Source organism: Suncus etruscus, chromosome 14 (assembly GCF_024139225.1).
Source record: "Suncus etruscus isolate mSunEtr1 chromosome 14, mSunEtr1.pri.cur, whole genome shotgun sequence".
Classification (NCBI taxonomy): domain Eukaryota; kingdom Metazoa; phylum Chordata; class Mammalia; order Eulipotyphla; family Soricidae; genus Suncus; species Suncus etruscus.
The window spans coordinates 21,666,974-21,688,500 of NC_064861.1; the positions used below are offsets into that span (position 1 = coordinate 21,666,974).

The 21,527-nt window shown below is 37.5% G+C and overlaps 1 protein-coding gene across 2 annotated transcripts in view; it reads left to right on the forward strand.

Annotated features, from left to right (window-relative positions):
* Positions 1-21,527, forward strand: part of NR3C1 (nuclear receptor subfamily 3 group C member 1) — a 101,004-nt gene that overhangs the window by 44,089 nt on the left and 35,388 nt on the right. The gene's annotated exons all lie outside the window — the stretch shown is intronic.

Here is a 21,527-nt window from a genome sequence, read left to right on the forward strand (position 1 = left end):
TTTTATCTATGTAACAAAATAAGTGTTACATATAAGAAAATATATTTAGCAACTACTAATGAAGAAAAAGTGGTACTGAGAGTAATATAAATGAATGGATTTTAATACCACTCATATGGGAAAATCAACCAGCAAGTTAGTAGCCTAAATAGTGAACAAATAGGACAAATAGGCTTAGCATCTTTGTTTTTTTTTTATAAATTATCTTTATTTAAACACCGTGATTACAAATATAATTGTAGTTGTATGATTACAGTCATGTAAAGAACACCCCCCCACTTCACCAGTGCAGGATTCCCACCACCAATTTCCCAGATCTACCTACTCCCCACCCCACCCACACCTGTACTTGAGACAGGCTTTCTTTTATCCTCATTCATTCACATTGTTATGATAGTTTTCAGTGTAGTTATTTCTCTAACTGCACTTATCACTCTATGTGGTGAGCTTCATGTCATGAGCCGCACCTACATGGGAAGATGGGGGAAAATAAGGGTTGGGACTGAGGCAGTAAAATATTAGAAATGAGATTTGTAGGGCAGTATCAAGGTCACAATACAAGATGGATGTTATGGATATATAAAATATATGCATACAATATTATCAATAGGAAAACAAGGAGAAAAAAATTCCAGTGACTGTCCCAACATAAACCAGTGCTAGAACGGCCCGCCCTCCTCCCAAAGCGCATTCCCATTAGTGTAGGGAGAGGTAGGGGGTAAGCGTAAGGACCACTAAGAGACCACTTGAACCCACTTCTGGCCATCTGAGCTGGCACCCAGGGAAGGCCTGGAGTCAGGGGAAAAAGACAAGGACGACTGGGGGCCTGCCAAGCCTCCCAGCACTCCCCAGGCCAGGGAGAAGGGCTCCGGTATGGGGCCTCCCCAAACCCCATACCTGGCAAGAGCTGGTCTCCAGAATCGAGGAAACCGGAAGGCTTAGCAGCTTTTACTCTAAATTTGTTACTCATTTTTTTTTTCAAAAGAACATGGAGAAACTATTTGCACGAATACACAACAAGTACTTAATCAACTCATAAACATCCAAACAATATCAATTAAACTAACAACCTATACAGATAAGTACTTTTTCCAGTCCCCCAAATAAATGAATAAATGAAAGCAAAATTCTAAAAGAATATTTGGGTACAGATTTAATAATACAAGTTATTTTATATCCTATCGCAAGCTACAGGATGCAGCAAAAATAGTACCAAGAAAGAAGTTAGTAGCAGTACCAGCTTTTATAATGAAATAAGGAAAAAATCATAAACAACTTAACCTTACAGTTCAATGAATGTGAAGCCAACCAAAGAAAAGCCAGTAGTGCAGAATTATTTCCCTCATGTGCAGCATAAATAGAAACATAATAGAGGAATGACAAACGCACCAAATCAACAGAAATTTGAGGCCTTGTCTTCAGTAGGAAGGCTACCTCCAGGGATGTGGGAAGAGGTGGGTGTGGGATTTTGGGACAATGATGGGTGGAAGTGGACATCTGGTACTGGGTGTGGTGCCAGAATAGTTCAGAAATACAAGTCCTACTAATAACAGCTTGTAAACTACAGTGACCAAACATTAAAAAAAAAAACAAAAAACTTGAAGGCCTAGTCAAAAGCATTAACAAAAAATAAAACAATAGTTAGAAGAAGGAAGGAAATAATAAAAATCAAAATGGGACCCAAAGAGAGATAGTACAATGGATAAGACTCTCCCTTTGTTTGCAGCTAACCTGGGCTCCATCCTCGTCATCCTTATAATCCCCCAAGTCCCATCATGAGTGATCCCTGAGTACAGAGCTAGAAGTAAGACCTGATCACAGGTTTTGATGATTGTCTACTCTTCCCCTCCTAAGAGTGGAAATAAACTAAAATTTTTAAGATAAAATAAGCAAACCTTTAGCTAACTTTTTATAGAGTTAAGGAATGAGAATAGACATGAAAGAGAAATTTCTAGATATAGATATATGAGAGGTTACCATGAATAACTTTTTTCCAACACATTCTATAATACAAAAATATGGATAAATTTTAAAAATTACAGCTTATATGTACTCAGAATGGCAATCCAAAAATAGGATAGTAAAAGCATGAAGATTCAAAAAAAATAAAGGACTTCTAAAGGAAGCCATGCAAGATTACAGCAGATCAAATTAGACTTTACAAGCCAGTGGAGAATGGAGGGATATAATACAAAAACTCACTGGAATGGATACATCACCAAGAATACTCTATCCAGTTAGATGTCATTTACATGTGAAGTAACAGTACAGGAACTGGCAGCAGTGTACGGAATTCATAGTCTTGAAACCAGTCTTGCAAGAAGTATTAAAGAAACTTCTTTAAAAAGGCAAGACAAACTCTTTAGCACTTTGGCATCAAGCATGGCACCCACTTATGGTACTTATGGTTGCCCTCAACTAAAAGATTTCAAAAGGTTTGTTTACCACAGTGCCTAAAAGGAAAAATGAGAGAGGGAGAGAGAGAGAGAAAGAGAGAAGAAAAATGTCTGCCATAGAGGCAGGCAGGGCAGAGGGTGGAGGGAAGCTGGGGACTTCCGTGGCAGGAAATGTGCAGGAATTGGTAAATCCCTGGTGAAGGAATGGGTGTTGAACATTGCATGACTGAAATCAATCGTGAACAACTTTGAAACTGTATCACACTATATTTTCAATTAAAAATTTATTTTAAAAGGCTATTTACTACTATCCTGTGAAGGGATTATATACATTCATTGTAACAAATTGACATTTTATTCATATTGAATGTTATATATCTAATTACTTGTTTGTTTTTTGGGGGGGTTACACCCATTTGATGCTCAGGGGTTACTCCTGGCTAAGCGCTCAGAAATCGCCCCTGGCTTAGGGGGACCATATGGGACGCCGGGGGATCGAACGCGGTCTACCCTTGGCTAGAGCTTGCAAGGCAGACACCTTATCTCTAGCGCCACCTCTCTGGCCCCTAATTACTTGTTTTTAAAATACACCCATAGAAATTTTTATTATACGAGAATGCATTTGACAATTTTCCATGGCTATTTTCTCATAACTCTCAATTGAGATAAAAGGAATATATCAATATGATAAAGGACATGATAAGGGATATTACAAACTTGTAACTAATATCACAACAGTGAAAAATTGAAAACAATATCTTTAAAATAAAGAATAAGCAAAAACTGCCCACTTTCACCATTTGTATTTAATTTAGTATTTGAGGCCTTGGCTAGAAAACGTGAGCAAAATGAAGAAATAAAAGGAGTCTAGATTGGAAAATAAGTGAACTGATAACTCTCTGCAAATGATATTATAGTGATAAATTGTATAAATGTCTGATGTAGAAAACCATAAAAATTCATTTAAAAGTTATTAGAAATAGCAAAGTAGCTGTTTACAAATCAATATGCAAAAGTCACATGGGCAATCTTATTTACAGTTGCATTAAAAAAGACAGATAACTACAAAGTTAATAATGAATGTCAAAGAACTTTATAGCAGAAAATGACAAATAAATTGACATGAGAAAAATTTTGTATGCATGGGTTTGGGAAACTAATCAAAATTCTCAATGTAATAAAAAGAACAGAATAGTTTAAAAATATCTTGTTAAATATGCTAACTGTAATTTTGCTTTTTATTATTTTGGGCCAATGGTGGCCAGTGGTACCAGGGGTAACTCCTGGTTCTGCACTCAGAAACTACTCCTGGCAGGCTCGGGAACCATATGGAATGTCGGGGATTGAACCTGGCTTGACCACATACAAAGCCAACACTCTACCTACTGTACTATTTATTGCTCTAGGTCCATGAACATAACTTTATTAAGCACAATGAACAATTATAATCAATCAATTTTTGGTTTTGATCTAGGTAATATTAGCACAATATTGTTTAAGTTTGTACTGTTGATTTACAGAGTTTTTGCACACCACCTCCATCAGAGTGCCCACCACTGACCAAAAGATGATGGTATAGCAACTACTGCTCCTGTCTCACCTGAGGCTGACCTGGGTTCAATTTCTTGGTCCACTTGGTCCTGTGAGCATTTATGGCTGTAGCTCTGAAGGACCCCAGCACTACTTATGTGGCCTTGGTGATCTGCAGGGCCTCAGTAGCATTAGGCCTTTGTATTGAACCATGGGGTTCCCTGGGCCTCCTGAGTAGACTCCCCCAAAGAAAGTAAACAGATTTAAAGCAATACAAATAAAATTTCATTGAGTTTATTTCTTTTTAAGGCCACACCCAACTGTGCTCAGTGCTTACTCCTGGCTTTGCACTTAGGAATCAGTCCTGGTAGGCTCAGGTGACCATATGGAATGCTAGGGATTGAATCATAGAACATATGCAAGGCAAGAACCCTATCCACTTTACTATCACTCCAGCCCCTCAATGGCATTTATATTTTTAGGGGGTGCTCAGGGTTCATTCCTGGAAGTGCTTTGGATTGGTGCCAGAGACCAACCCAAGCCTCCATCTTGCTATTGAGCCTTCTCTGAGCTATGTTTTTTTAGAGGAACTAGAACAAAAAACAAACAAACAAAAAATTCTAAATTTATAAGGAGTCATAGCAGATCTCAAAAAAGTTTGGATAATCTTGAGGAAGAAAAACCCCTAGACTTCCGCAGTACTAAAATTAAAACATAACATTAAAATCATATATAATTACAAAATGTAAATAGAAAATAATTTTAATGTTGTGGACACCTTGAAATTTGATATAGATATGGAGTTGTGTGCAGAGTAGCTCTTATACAGGCCATCATTATTTTGGAGGATGAGGCTGATAAACATCAATGAATAGAACTTAGATCACTGGGTTGCATGAAAAGCTGATGTGGAGTTTATCCTTAAAGAAGTTAAGAGTCAGGGCCGGCGAGGTGGCGCTAGAGGTAAGGTGTCTGCCTTGCAAGCACTAGCCAAGGAAAGGACCACGGTTCAATCCCCCGGCGTCCCATATGGTCCCCCCAAGCCAGGGGCAATTTCTGAGCGCGCAGCCAGGAGTAACCCCTGAGCATCAAAAGGGTGTGGCCCGAAAAATAAAAAAAAAGAAGAGTCATGATGAGGGGCCAGAGAGGTGGAGGTAGGGCGTTTGCCTTGCATGCAGAAGGATGGCAATTCCAATCCCAGCATCCTATATGATCCCCTGAGCCTGCCAGGAGCAATTTCTGAGAGTAAAGCCAGAAGTATCATATTTTTTGGTGTATAAGATGACTTTTGAAACAAAAAAAAGTCAACCGAAAATCGGGGGTCATCTTATACGCCAAGTATATCCCGAAAAATGTTTCAATATGCCACTAAATGAAAATTGTCTGAATATTGCCACAAAACGAATTTTCCAACTCGATCCTGCACCAATCACTTCAAGGCTGCTCGGACCACCTCTCTAACTCAGCCAATCAAGCAGGCTTTTGATGCATGCAAATTAGACAATGTTCTGGACCCCAATCTATACTGTAAAAAGACTGCTCAGATGGGCCAGAGTTAGAGAGGAAGTCTATTACAGTATAACCTTTGAACCTTTGCTTGTTGTGATTGGCTCACTGTGGTACATACAGTTGCAGCACAGGAACGTACTGTCTGATACAGCGAATATAGGCCTAAACCTATGTTTTAACTGCAAAATTAGGGGGGGTCGTCTTATACGCCCAGTCATATGCTGGCAAATATGGTAAACCCTGAGCGCTGCCAGGTGTGACCCAAAACAAGCAAACAAACAAAAAAGATTCTTATGATCAGTTATGTCAACTATGTGATATTTTCTTTTAATAAATTGGAAAAAAAAAGTTAATGCTCAACCTGGAAGGGCAAATAGGACAGACCACGGAGTACTATATTAGTTAGCTAAATAAGTCTTGGCTTTAGCCTCTTAAAAACAAAGCTATTTTTGAGAGATTGCATAAAAGTAGCATTTTAGTAGCATGTTTGATAAAGGTATTACTTTCTAGCAGTATCTATGTCAGTTCATAAAAATGTCTGATTTTGTGTAAGTTTCATGAGGAGAGAATATGGTTCTCAATTAGGAAGTGAACTCTTTTTTAAGGTGAAATTCTTAGGTTTAAAAAAATAGCCCAGTTAAACTCCCGTCAATGTCCAGTACTATATAGAGTCAAATGTCTATTTCCAGGCACAGAAATATGCCCATTAATGCCTATAAGATGTTAGAAATATCATATAGCTTAAGTAGAGTTTTTTTTTTATCTTTTTTTCTTTTTGTGTGTTTTTATTGTTTGTTTTCTGGGTCACACCTGGCAGCACTCAGGGGTTACTCCTGGCTCTACGCTCAGAAATAGCCCTGGCAGTCTCGGGGGACCATATGGGATGCCGGGATTCGAACCACCGTTCTTTTGCATGCAAGGCAAATGCCCTACCGTCTCCAGCCCCTCTTTTTGTGTTTTTAAAGGGAGGGGCACACAGTTCTCAGGGGCTACTACAGGCTCTGTACTGGGGAGGGCAGGGAATGGATGTAGATAGGTGTCACTCCAGGTGCTCAGTGGAGGACTGTATGGTACCTAACACCAGCAGACAAATAACTGAACATGCTGTCTCTACACCTAATGTTTAATTCCTTAAAAATGTGGAAACCGTGTAAAAAATAATAGTTGGGTCCTAGTAGTAGGTGCACTGGCTTAAAGTACTAACTTTTCTCTATTTATGTAAACAGGGAAAGTTCCATTAATTGAAGTTTTAACTCGTATTAGTGGAATGTTAAACTGTAATTTATTCTATAATCCCTGCCACAACATTAAAGAAATTTTGAACTTTGGTCTCTTGCTTTTTATAGTGGTAAACATCAAGTTGCAATAAAGACTGCATTTTGTTATATTGTAAATGATTTCTGACTGGAAGGCAAAGGAAAAAATGGCTATTTTAGTAACTTGTTCTATCCTTATTAGTAGAAATTTAATGCGATTTTGACATTTTAAATTCCTGTTAGTTGCCCTCATGCCAATAAAAAGCTAAATTTAAAGGCCAAAAAATGGAAGCGTATATACTGGGATAATGATGATTTGATTTCTATAAAAGTTATGCATTCCATATATTTCATTTAACATCAGGGAAACAGAGTAAAAGAGGAAACTCATTAAACCAAGTTCTCTTATGAAAAGAGATGTGTGTCTTGTTTATTAAAGTCTCTCTGTTAAATAGTCAGCCCTGGACTACTGCTCTGTTAACATCAGAAATTAGTTTTCAATAGTCTTATAATATTTACTATGCTTCTGCCCAGCAGTCTTTAATTCTTAAAGAATCATGTTTGAAGGCCAGAGCAGGTACAGCAAGTAGGGCACTTGCCTTGCACTAGTTCAATCTCAGATATTCCTTAAGGACCTCCAAGCACCACCAGGAGTGATTCCTGAGTGCAGAGCAAGGAGAAACCCCTGATCATTGCCATGTGTGACCCAAAAACAAAACACAAACAAAACCAAGAATTATATTTAATTTTGATTCTCCTTATTGTTTTATGCTTAAGTTCAAAATATGTTAGTCTTAGTTTTTCAAAGAATTAACATGCAGGGCTGGGGAAGTGACTCAAGGGCTAGAGTACATTCTTTGCATGCAGGAGCCTTAGATTGGATCCCCGAGGCCATATGTTCTTCCCCAGTTCTAGGAATAGCCCCTGAGCACTGCCAGATGTGATCCTAATGGTCTTACTCCCACTTCTAAAAAAAAAAAAAAAAAAGAGTTGAATTAAATATTATAAAAATTATAAGAACAGTTAAGTTTCAACTGGATATTTCTCTTTTGTTTTGTTGGGGGGAGGGTTGCCACCCACACATTGCAATGCTCAGGATCCATTTCTAGTTGTGTACTCGGGAGTGACCCCTGAAATGCTCACGACAACATGTGCCAGAAACATGAACCAGGTTCCAGCCACCATCACTGCATGAAAGGGCAACCAGTAAAGCACTCTGGCCCCAGAACTTCTGTTGTTAGTAAGATCTTTGAGAACCCAGAGGCTGTTTTAATTCAAGAGCTTTGATTTTTTTTTATTTACAACTTTATTGCAGTAACAACAAAAAAATTCTGTATTGTATTCATGGTCTCTAGGTGTTTTTTGCCATTTATTTTAAAGCTCTGATGGCATGATAGAAAAATTTAAACTTCAGTAAGGCTAAAATGATGCTGACTTTAGTAAGGTTTTGGAGAGAGACCTATTCTCCATTTCTCTCCTGCCTCATCTTTCCTTCTAGAGAGCACTGTTTTTGACAGTCGGAGGTCCTTAGGTAAGAATTAGGAGGACTGCCATGCTTGAAACGTCAGGTTCCTTGGAATTCTAAGCTTTTCCTAAGGGAAAGAAGCAACAATGCAGTCAACCACAGAAACAGAGCTCACTTTCTTTTTTTTTTTTTTTTTAGCCTGTAGCAAGGCAAAGACCCTACTGCTGCACCATTGCTCCAGCCCAACCTTGTTCTATTCTTTTTTTTTTTTAATGCATAATTTTTTTTATTTAAACACCTTGATTACATACATGATTGTGTTTGGGTTTCAGTCATAAAAGGAACACCACCCATCACCAGTGCAACATTCCCATCACCCAAGTCCCAAATCTCCCTCCTCCCCACCCAACCCCCGCCTGTACCCTAAACAGGCTCTACATTTCCCTCATACATTCTCAATATTAGGACAGTTCAAAATGTAGTTATTTCTCTAACTAAACTCATCACTCTTTGTGGTGAGCTTCCTGAGGTGAGCTGGAACTTCCAGCTCTTTTCTCTTTTGTGTCTGAAAATTATTATTACAAGGGTGTCTTTCATTTTTCTTAAAACCCATAGATGAGTGAGACCATTCTGCGTTTTTCTCTCTCTCTCTGACTTATTTCACTCAGCATAATAGATTCCATGTACATCCATGTATAGAGCTCCACTTTCGGCCTATTCTGTAATGTTTTGATAACTCACTCTGATAACACAGATTTAAAATTCTGACAGCATGTAACACATATGTCTCATGATAGTCTGCCATTTATTAAAGACATAGCTTTACACAGTAGCTATTAAGAGCTTGGCATCTTCAGGGTCTAACCTAGCTCATTTTTTTATTGTATTACTATTTTTTGTTTGTTTGGGGGCCAAATCAGACTGCTCAGGGATCATTCCTGGTGGGGTTAAAGGGGCCATAAGCCATGTTGAAGCTCAATCCAAGTCAGCCACATGCAAGGTCTGAGTCCTAACTGTTATGCCCTTTCTCTGGTGTTTTTGTTTTCTTTCTCTTTTTCTTTCTTTCTTTCTTTCTTTCTTTCTTTCTTTCTTTCTTTCTTTCTTTCTTTCTTTCTTTCTTTCTTTCTTTCTTTCTTTCTTTCTTTCTTTCTTTCTTTCTTTCTCTCTTTCTTTTTTTTTTCATGAAAGAAAACAATTTAGTTGTACTTTCTGAGAACAAGAAGAGAAAGAAAAAGAGACAGTAACGTGGTCAAGAGAGAATTCAAGCTTCTCCATAGGCAGAAAGAACCCAGGTACACAGCCCAACAAAAAAAGTAGGAAAGTCCACATCTCAGGAGGAGAGATGTGGGCCTATGTGCTCAGGTACCACGTGCCAAGTGTTTCCTTCTTTAGGAAAACTACTTAACTTCTGTAAGCCAGAATATCTTCGTCCTTAAAATTGTAGCATTAATGTATGTGATAAATGAGAAATCTGATTTTAATAATTTCCAGTCATATATCTTGGGCAGGTAATATCTGAGTTTGTATTTTCCTAGTCTACTTGAAAGTTATAATATGTAATTACCTAGTTGTGGTTCATGACTGAATAAGGTAAGATTTGGCTGAGAATAAGCCAATATTTTTGATAAACTAAAGACCAGAGTCTCTCCAACACATAGTAAGCACTCCTTATACATTGTTGCCATTACTTTGAATTGTCTGTGGTTCTTATTTGGTTCACTTGTGAATTCTGCAAGAGGATACAATGAAATATTGTTAGGCAAAAGTAAAGTTTTATACAATAATGGGTATGGAAAACTGGATTGGACATGTTTTTCCTCTCTAGTCTTTTAAAACTTACATCTGCCAAAGTAGACATAGTAAAATGTAGCATTTAAATGCGAAGTACCATATGATCCTATAATAACAATGAACAAAGCTACAATTTAAAAGTTTCTAGTCTCAAATCACTCTTATAAATGTAAATAAAATCCTTTGTTAATCATATTTTCATAAATTAGTGACAAGATGTGGTGTGGAAATGTTTGTAATTCATCTCTGTAATATTTCCCTTAAAATCACAGTGTAATTCACTGTGTTTGGGAAAGCACAGACATGGAGGTTATGAAGCCTGTCTTCTAGCCCGGGCCCCATCACTAATTCCCTCTCAGTGTTTCTGTTTACCTCATCACCTTTTGCAGAAGACAGTAGTCTGTCTACCTTCTAAGATTACTGTGGTGATAAATTGTTAATTTGAAAATACTTTGGAAAACCCAAGTATGAGAAATCTTGGGACTAACAAATGGATAAACCCAGGAAGTACAGAACACAAACGCAATACCTCAAATGCCTGGCTCTGCTGATGTCCAGTTATATAGGCTTGGGCAGGTCACTTCTCTGAGGTTGTATTTTCCTTGTATATTAGGGGGTAACAATAGTTTACCTATTTCTTATTATTTTGATCATAAGATTAAATAAGGACTGTTAAGTGTGATCATACTGGTCGGTCTTTAATTCACCATATTATATGTCACTATTATTCTCATTTAGAGAGTTGTTATTGTTCATGGTCCTTTGCCATCAGGCTCTGGAGTTAGTAAACTATAGGTAGTATAATCAAAATAATGGTTTTTATTATATTCTGCTCACTTGCAGTAGCCTGCCCCACAACAGGATTAGTGGGTTGCTCCATAATTCATAGAAAAGGAACCTTAAGTCCAAAGAAGCTAAATGGCTGATTTCCAGATGGTGATAGTATACCTAGAATTTCTGTTTGCCCATACTAGGTGCCCATACTAGATTGGGATCTGTGCTTTGAGGTAGAGTGTTGTGTCGTTCTCAGTATGAAAATGCACAATGAGAGGCCAGGGCAATGTACAGTGGGGAGGGCATTTGCTTGGCATGCGGCTACCCAGGTTTGATCCCTGGCATCCCATATGGTCCCTTGAGTACCACCAGGATTAATTCCTTAATGCAGAGTCAGGATTTCCTAGTTTGTTTTTTTAAATACTTTTATTGGTACTCTTTTGGTTGCCTTTGAAGAACCATACTCTGTCTACCTGAGTGTCTACCATCTTTCTCTTGTTCTTTAACAACTTGCCTTTCTTGCTGTTAGTAATGTTGTCTTCTCTGAAAAGATTTCTTAACATCTCTCTGTATAAGCCCTTCAATGTTATTCTATATTAGCATGAAATACCACCACCTGTGTCCTTGTCAGTCCTCCATACTTGCAGTAGAAGCTTCATAAGAATAGAGACTGCATTAAATTTACCTTTAAGTATAATCTTAAATTAATTAAATGCATTTCCTAGGTCCAGATTAAGACCATGGTCATCATTCTCTCCTTACTCAAACTTTGATTCCGGGCATCACCTTTTATTTTTTGGCAACATTCTCTCTATCCATCAGGATTTCTTACAATTTTTCCCACTTCTCCTAAAACTTAAATCTAAATTTGTATCCTCCAACTAAGTGTTGGAGGCCAGGGCCAATCCTTTGTCAGATTGTAAAACATACTTTACATTCAGGAGGCACCACATGCCACCTCCTACCTCATTACCTCTTGGGCATAATCCCGAAGCATTATGTTGAGAGTAACCCCAGAGAATTGCCAAGTATAGCCCCAGACCCCATAGAAAATATTATCAATCTGTCAGCAAAATGGAAGTAACAGAATGTAGCAAAGAATCTCAGCTTGAGGTCCTTCGTGTCTAGATTCTAGTTTTCAGAGGCTTGGTTACCATGGACAACTGACTTTCTGAGCCTATTTATTAATGGGTCCTGTTCAATATGTTTCAAAGATGCTGCCAAGAAAAAAATAACCCAACATTATTTTGGCACAGAATTTGATATGGTGCCTAAACAGTCCACATATAAATTACTAGTAATTTTTATGGGATTAGCATTATTACAAAAATAGTTTAAATGAGATAACCAAAAGAAAGAAATTTTGTTCTTGAAAAGTGGTGAGTCTCGGGGGCCAGAGAGATAGCATGGAGGTAAGGCATTTGCCTTTCATGCAGAAGGTCATCAGTTCAAATCCGGCTTCCCATATGGTCCCCCAGGCCTGCCAGGAGCAATTTCTGAGCATGGAGCCAGGAGTTTCTCCTGAGCACATCCAGATGTGACCCAAAAACCACACACACAAAAAAAAAAAAAAAAAAAAAAAAAAGAAAAGTAGTGAGTCTCAAAACTTTTTTTTCTGTGAAACATCTGCATGGCAGTTTTTTGTTGTTGTCGTTGTTATTCATGCCACTTTGATTATGGCTTTCTTGGATTCCTGTTGAAGGTATGAGAGACCAATGTGTCATATGAAACATAGCATCAGTGAAACCAAGAAAAGAGAGAACGTTATAAACTCAAGAACATCTGTAATCCTGAGTTCATGCACCCAACCAAGCTTTTGGAAAAGTTAAGCATCCTTTATAATATTCCCTTATTCATTTAGTGATTCTTTGGAGAGCTTACTAATTTCAGGCTTTTATTAAACCAATATAGGCTACTACTTTAAAATTATAACTTTAAAACATATGAAAAGGGGGGGGGTTTGTATCTATGCTGACATTTTGAAGACAGGTTCAAGGATTACCATCTTATAATAAAATCCTTTCCTTATGTCAATTTTGGTTTCTTATTAATTTGTATATTTATACATGCATACTGGACTCTTTCTTTCTCTTTCTTTCTTTCTTTCTTTTTCTTTCTCTCTCTTCCTTCCTTCCTTCCTTCCTTCTTTCTTTCCTTTCCTTTCCTTTCCTTTCCTTTCCTTTCCTTTCCTTTCCTTTCCTTTCCTTTCCTTTCCTTTCCTTTCCTTTCCTTTCCTTTCCTTTCCTTTCCTTTCCTTTCCTTTCCTTTCCTTTCCTTTCCTTTCCTTTCCTTTCCTTTCCTTTCCTTTCCTTTCCTTTCCTTTCCTTTCCTTTCCCTTTCCTTTCCTGTCACACCCAGCTGCGCTCAGGGTTACTTCTGGCTCCACAATCAGAAATCACTCCTGGCAGGCTCGGGGGACCATATGGGATGCCAGGATTCGAATCACCATCCTTCAGCATGCAAGGCAAACGCTTTACCCCATACTGGACTCTTGATTGATACTGCACTGAATTTGGAGTATAAGTTCAGGAGGAATAATAATAGCTAGTACAGGCCCCTCGATTTCTTCCCATAATGTTTTCTGTTTTTTCCTGTAGACCTATTATGCAGTATATCTTTTTCTTCACAAAAATGTTCCACTGATATGTATTTTAACCTTTAGTTCTAAATTCAGTTATTAAATTTTAAGTTACTTGCATGTTTCCTGTTTATTTTTTTGTTGTATGTTTTGCTGCAATTATAAATTGAATAATTGAATTTCACTCCCTGATTGCTATATCCTGTACTCAGAGTTTGCTCCTATATTGTCTACTCATAAATTTCCTGGCTCTTGGCTTAGGGATTACAACTGGTGGTGCCAGGATTGAACCTGGTCAGGCATGTGCAAGGCCAGTGCTGTACTATTGCTCCAGCCCCCTCCTTATAAGGTGAACCTAGATGAAATCCTAAACAAAGATGTTCCCCCCTCTTTCTTTGAGATGTAAAAGCCCACTGGATGGATAGTTGCTTTTGTATCTGACTTGACCTTCTCCCTGCTGAATTTGGGACTTGGTTTGAATCAAGAAAGGAGTTCTGGCTTGGGGTTTGACAGAGAGAGGCCATGAGGCTGAAAGGCCATGAGGAAAAAGCAGACTAATTTAAATGAATTTCAAATTCACTTTAACTCACTGGCTTGGTATTATTTCTCCACTGCTACCCTGGTTCATCAGACACATCTGCCTAAGGGGTTAGAAACACTGAGCCTGGGCAATCTCGCCACTCTTGGATTTTTTTTTTTTACATCATCTTATATCTCAGTTCTTTATTTTAAGAGTTTTGTGTCTTTATAAACAAAGCTCACATTTGACTGGTATCAAGTGGGCACTTAAATAAATTCATGTTTTGAAGGTCTGTCAGGTCTTTTTTATAGGAACTATAATAGTAAGGAATCTAAGATCACTAGCTGTGTCATCAGATGTGAAATATGTTCACATTTTATACAGAGCTGTGCCTTATATAGGTTCTTACATAATGAGTGAACTAAGGTTTGAATTTATCTGCATTTCAGAAATCACCATTTTCCCCTTTATATTACTTTTTTCTTTTTGAGCTTTGTGAGTAAAAATTGAAATTTTAGACAGGAATATTCTCCCTTTTTGAGAAGAAGGGTAAGTACCAAGGTTGACTAGGCTATCTACACTTAAAGATTCTAGTTCTTGGTTTAAGTATTTTTCATGTTTAGGGACTCAGATGTCTCATTCTGAGTATTTAGGAAGTGTAAGCTAAGTAAGACACCAAAATTAACAATTAGGGTATCCAAATGATCTTAAAAGAAGCTTAGTTCAGTTAATTGGTTAAGTTATTGTTCGAACTACCTAACAATACCATCTCTTCCTATTATTTTTTGTTGTTGGTTTTTATTTTGGGGGACCACAATTGGTGATGCTCAGGGGTGACTCCTGGCTAGGCGCTCAGAAATAGCTCCTGGCTTGGGGGACCATATGGGACGCGGGTGAGTGAACCCAAGTCCATCCTGGGTCAGCTGTGCACAAGGCAAACGCGTTATCACTCCGGCCCCAATACTGTTGTTTTATTGTTGCAAAATCTTATCAGCTTCCAGAGTTAACATAGGAGAGTGCTTTATCAGCAATGAAACATTTCTTCCAGGCATGCTAGTTTTTTGCTACAAATTAATTTTAATTTTTCTTTAAATATTAATTTTGTTATTTATTTTGAGGTTGCAACTGTATATACAACGTGTTACACTTTGTCACATTGTCTGCCTGTTTCCTTTTTTTTTTTCCTTTTCTCTCCCTACCAAACCTGTAATTCTTTGTTACTATATTTGTTTTGAATTGTGCAGGTTTTTTTTTTGGGGGGGGGGGGGGTTCTGTTAAAAGTAACACATACAAAATATGTTAATATTTCTGATTTTAGACTTGATTTTCAGAAGTCCCATTTCTCTTAGATTTTGGAACTAAAGTTTGAAGAAAATGTCAAATCCCAGTGGCATTTGACAGGTTCTGTTACTTTCATAGGGAACTAATGATTTAAGAACTCAATTTTTAAAAATGTTTTCTAGTGAGTATTTGTATTCTTTTAAACATGGGATTTAATTTAAATTAACAGAATCTTGTGATATTTTTGTGAAAATATGAACTTTGATGACACATTTAAGACACAACTGTTTAAAAAAACATATAGCTGGTTTTACTTTTAAATGAGAAATTGTTATTAGTACAATTATTCTCTGACAATAATATGATCATGTTGTCAGTAAGGATGAAAGCTTACTTTGACATTTTCAGGCTGTTTCCCACTACAGTAGTTTATTTTTTCTCAAAAAGGTAATGCTGTGTCCTAACTTCCTAAGACTATCTCCAGCACATTAAGGCAAAAATTGCATTATCAGTTGCTTTAAATCTTTCTTTTTCTGAGTTTCTAACAGAATGCTGGATACGACTTAAAAAGAAACATTATTTTTCTAATGACTATGAAAGAGATTGTAGTAATCTACACTTATGTGGACTATGAAAATCAAACAAACCAAAGTTTAATGACTTTTATTGCTAACTTTAGCAAAAGTGAAATTTTATTGAGAAAACATGACTGGAGGTTAATCAATATGTTTACACCAGGATATATACCCTTTCCATCTAGTATCACAATGCATCCTCTCTTTAAAAAGTTTGTTGTTTTGACTAATTTACCAAGATACTTTAATTGAGAAAAGAATTGAATTTTAGAACAAATCACACACATATATTTTTTAAAATGTCATTTTTTATCCATGAGGAATGCAGAAAAATACGAAGTCCTAATTCTATTCTCTGGTATCAATACTTTGAGTTTATTCTGCCTTTCATTTTCATGAAATAGGACATCTAATATTCTGTAGTAGTTATTATTATAATATCTTTATAATTCAATCTTCCGTGAGCCAAAAGTTTATAAAAGCAGTAGACTTAGAATCATGAATTTAAATTTAGACTTTTAATTTTAATAGATGTTTTTAATATAGAATCTGGAACTAGTTTTCTGGCATTTCTGAGTCTGAACTGCATCTTAATTTTTTGCAAAATGGGATTAGTGATAATGACTTTCAAATGGCTGTGAGCTTTGTATACTGTCTATCAGGTGCCATCCAGGGCATGAGAAGTGCTAAATGCTGCTGTCATGTAGTCAAACTGAACCTGTTAGTGAATAATTATATATTTTTGTCTTGTGGGGAATCTCCGCATGAACTAACATGTTAATTGAAATCCATTATTTTTTATAGTTAATAGCTGTACATTTTCCATATATAAAACTGGCAGTGTGCTTTCTTCTTAGTGACAGCTTTGTAATATTAAGTTCATCTTACTTTAAGTTAGGTGTTAAAGCATTTTCTGAAACTAAAAAAGACAATTTATGTAATCATAAATCCTCAACAGGATATTTTGGCTAAAACATATATATATGTATGTATATATATACATACATATATACATACATATATATACACATATATATATGTGCATATATATACACATGACAAAGACACACATCTTTGGGGCTTGGGGGGGGGTCACATCTGACAGTGCCAGGGTTTACTTCTACTCTTGACTCTGCAATCAGGAATCACTCCTGATGGTACCAAAGGGCCATACAGCATGGTGGAGATTGAACTTGGGTCTTAAGCTTCCTATCCTTTGTAATATCTCTCTGGCCTGTAAGCTAGTATACCTTTCAGGGAAAAAAATATCAGGGGCTGTAGAGATAGCATGGAGGCAAGGCATTTGCCTTGCATGCAGAAGGACGGTGGTTCGAATCCCAGCATCCCATATGGTCCCCCAAGCCTGCCAGGGGCGATTTCTGAGCATAGAATCAGGAGTAACCCCTGAGTGCAGCCAGGTGTGACCCCCCCAAAAAAATATATATATATATATCAAGGCATTCCCCAAATTCTAAGATCTAATATATTAATTAGATACAGTGTAGTTCAAAACTGCCCTAAGTAAGCCAGGAGTGGTAGGTAGTGCAGTGAATAAGTCTTCAAGTTTGCTCCCCAACACAGTATCTACATATGCCCCAAGCACTGCCAGGAATGACCTTAAGTACTGGGTAAGGAATAAGCTCTGAGTACAGTCTGGCTTAAAGAATCAAAAACAATAAATAAATAACCTCTTCTAAGAAGAAAGTGCTCTGATAAATCGATGGACATTCTTATTTTTTTAAATAATATTTCCATAGTTTCACATACTTTTATGTGTAGTTCCAGTATTTAGTGGCAAGTATAACATTGTCTACATATTTTAAAATGGAATATGGTAATTTAAGATCTATGTCAGTATAATAAGAGTCCATAGAAAAGATTTAATTCTGAATATTTTCCTATCTTTATGCTATGCCTTTTTTAACTGCATTTTGCTACCAAATGGAAGCACAAATAATGTTATATGTGTACAGAATGACTCACACAATCTTCTAAAAAATTCTCTGAAGTGAAATGCTATTACTCTGCCAGAGAGATCGCACGGCGGTAGCGCGTTTGCCTTAGGCGCAGAAGAACGGTGGTTCGAATCTCAGCGTCCCATATGGTCTCCCGAGCCTGCTAGGAGTGATTTCTGAGTGTAGAGCCAGAAGTGACCCCTGAGTGCTGCCGGTGTGACCCAAAAACCAAAAAAAAAAAAAAGAAAGAAAGAAAAATGCTATTACTGCATTGCTATAAGGAGGTCTAGACTCCACAGTTTTTATGGATTAGAAAAGCCCTGTTTGCTCCCAAGGGTGGAAAAACAGATCTTAGCAAAGAGCTTTTCAGAGATAGTTGACACACAGTAGTTACATTTGTAGTATGCCAGATCCCTTAGGTGACAGATAAACCACAGGTTTGTATGGGGGAAGCTGTAGAATGGTCAGACAGGACAACTGTGCACTATATTGGCTTGTACCATATGCACTGGTGGAACCCCTGATTTCATAGACCTAAGTATGTTCTTCCCTTCCTCCTGTCCTTTCCTATACCACAACTGCCATCTGGAGGAGGAGACCACCTGCTTGGCAATTGTTGGTTCGACCTTTTGTTACATAGACAAGGAAGCTAAACCAAGAGTCACTAAATGGAAGACCACTGATTTCTCAAAGCTCTGAAAGGAGATAGCTCATTCTACACTTCTTTCCTGAAAATGTACCCAGCATAAACATCCAGTATAGGCTTAATTCCTCTAACCATCCCAGAGAAGAGTACAAAAGGCACCTAGCTTAGGTCTAGGATTCTTTTTTTTTGGGGGGGTGGGGGGCACACCCAGTGACCCTCAGGGATCACTCCTGGCTATGCACTCAGAAATCGTTCCTGGTTTAGGGGACCATATGAGACATGGGGGCGGGGGGAGGGTATCAAACAGTGGTCCGTTGTACGCTAGCGCCAGCACCACCCCTAACACCACCACGCCAGCCCCAGGTCTAGGATTCTTAATGTAACCCCAAAAGTAGGACCTAGGGTCCGGAGCAATAGCACAGCGGTAGGGCTTTACCTTGTACACGGATGACCCTGGATGGACCCAGATTCGATCCCTGGTATCCCATATGGTCCCCTGAGCCTGCCGAGTATGATTTCCAAGCACGCAGCCAGCAGTAACACCTGAGCACCGCGGGGTTGTGGCCTAAAAACAAAATAAATAAATAAATACCTATAGAAACTGCTCTCAGAATGAAAAGCAAAACGAATAAATAAGGCAACTACTAAGACAGTTTAATTGAAATAAGTAATTATGTTTCCCAGATATTTTTTAGAGTAAAATTCCCTTTATTCTTTTATTTATTTTATTTTATTTTATGGAAACAGTTGTGATCTACGGAGTCCTTCATAGTTGAATTTCAGATATACTGGATTTTTTTTTTAATTTTGATTTAAAATAAACCCCAACTAGCAAACAAATCAGTTATCTTTCAGCTGATACAGAAGTGAATGAAACAGTCAGGAAATATAATTACTTAGAGTATGAAATACAGTATTTATATTTTTCCTAAAGAATGTAAGAAAAGTACAGGTTTTTTTAATGTGTGCAGAGTCTAGAAGGGAAATAAAAAATATTTTAGCTTTTGTCTAGTGGGAAAATAAGGATTAGCTTGAGCTAATCACCAGATTGTCTAGACCAGTGGTGGACAACCTTTTTTTTCAACTGAGGCAAATCTCGCTAAAACTACGATTGAAATTTATTTTGAGAGCCACACAGGGCGCGCACTGACGGAGGCGAGGAGCAGAGTCCTGACACCTGGAGCAGCCGCCCTGCACACAGAAGAGCCTCATTAAAAAGTGGAAAGAGCCACATGTGGCTCAAGAGTCGCGGCTTGCCGACCTCTGGTCTAGACTCTAGCCTCATCTTTTCTATAGCTTTGAACTTATTTGAATCCGAGAACATTTTGAACAAAGTAACTCAGTTTCTCTGTCAACCACTGTTGCAGACTAATGTGGACTCAGGTGTAAAGGGCTGAAAACAACTGGTTTAGAAGATTTTAAGATGTTTCTGGTCCTGTGAGGTTTCTTTTTGCTTTCGTATTATGTTGTTTAAAACTTTATGGCAGAGTTGTTGGTTTTTCTTTTCTTTTTTTTAAAACTCAGCACCATTGAAACAGGAAGCTGGTTGATTCTTCACTGGGGGGTTCGTCTTTGTCCCATGCAAGCATCTGGCAGCATCAGTGCACTCCGAGATGCCAGTAGCATCTCCCAAGGGACATCTGAACTGTCTCCTGACACTGCTAGATGTCTCTTGGGAGTAAGACTGTTCCTGCTTGAGAACCACTGCCTGACAGTATTTAGGCAACAAGAAAAATGAGAAAGCCACTGAGCATACAGACCTGTTCCATTTGTAGGTGGTAAAAATCAATCCAGTTCTCAGAGATTCCTTTCCAGAATTCTCCCCCGCCCCCCCCCCCCCCCAGGTTCAGAGTTCATTCTCAGAAGCAGTGCCATTTGGGGAAAAAAAAATGAATCTGCATTTTTTTTTTTTTTTCAAAAAAAAGGAAAGGAATCTCTGTTGTTTGTTTTTTAAAGTAGATCTACATTGTGTTAAAATTGTGTTGATTATATTCTCTTATATTGAAGTTTAAGCTAACCTTGCCATTTAGGTTCATTAGTTTATCGCCTCTGCTCCTTTCCATTTGAAGGAAAGCCTCTAATTCAGTAAGCAAAACTGTATCATCTTGCATCTTGTCAGGTATATTACTGTCCTCCTTTAGAAATGGGCAATTGAGATTTGGGGAGATTAAAAGGTCACCAAGCTACTACACTACAAGTTATGTTATGAATTCGACCTTTCTGACATGAGCCCTCATTATTCTCTATTACAGTAATCTTCAAAATGTGATCTGTGTACCCTTAAGAGTTCCTAAGTTCATTTCTGAATTATTTTCATGGTGATACCCAGTAGACTTTATTTGCCTTTTTTTTCCTCCACTATGTTGACATTTATACTGTTGTTTAAAAGAAGTTGTACAGAAGCTGAAAATTGTTATTAGTGTTTTAGTGTACATTAGTCATTATGTGTACTGTCATGTAGTCAGTTTCACTGGAAACTATCTGAAGAAGAAATAAAATATTTACTGTTAAGTATATACCCTTGGAAATTTTTGTGTGGCAAAATGAGAGGTGCATAAAAGCACTTTTAAACAGCATATAGTCATTTATGGTTGCCTAAAAGAAAAACATAGGCTTCTTTTTTTCATAAGCTAATGTAGCTAATCTATGGTTTTCAGGCTTGCACATATGGCAGCTACTTTTGCAAGAAATGATTACTGTGAGCTTATTGCTTTCTTTATCACAAGGAAAACAACTGACGGTATTTGTTGCTAATCAGTAAAAATGAAAATTTGCAAACGCAAATTAGAATTTGGGAAGAACTGTGTTTTCCACTCTGAACTTGTTTAATGAACTTTATCAGCATTTGGAAGATCTGCAGAAGTTAGTGAGCCAGCATTATCCAAATAACTAATTTGTAATAGAAAATCATCCATGGGTAAAAGGTCCACTTAACATGCAAGATAGACAGTGGAATTTGTGTCACAAAAGTTACTGAAAAAACAAAGTTACAAAAATGTTCAGCTATTTGGCTTCCCATTCCAGTTTGCAACAATAACCTGCCAATAATAAAAGGTCAATGTTGAGTGTAGCATTAATACAAAATTTTTCCAAAGATTTGAACTATACTTCTGAAGAATTATCCAGTTTGCCCTCGTTCCTAGAAAAAGTTCTAACACTTCTCTTTTCCCAGCATCCTCAAAAGGGGGAGGCATAGGAAAAGTTGGGTGAGTTGGAGAGTGATCATCAGATGTATGCCAGTCGCTTTCATA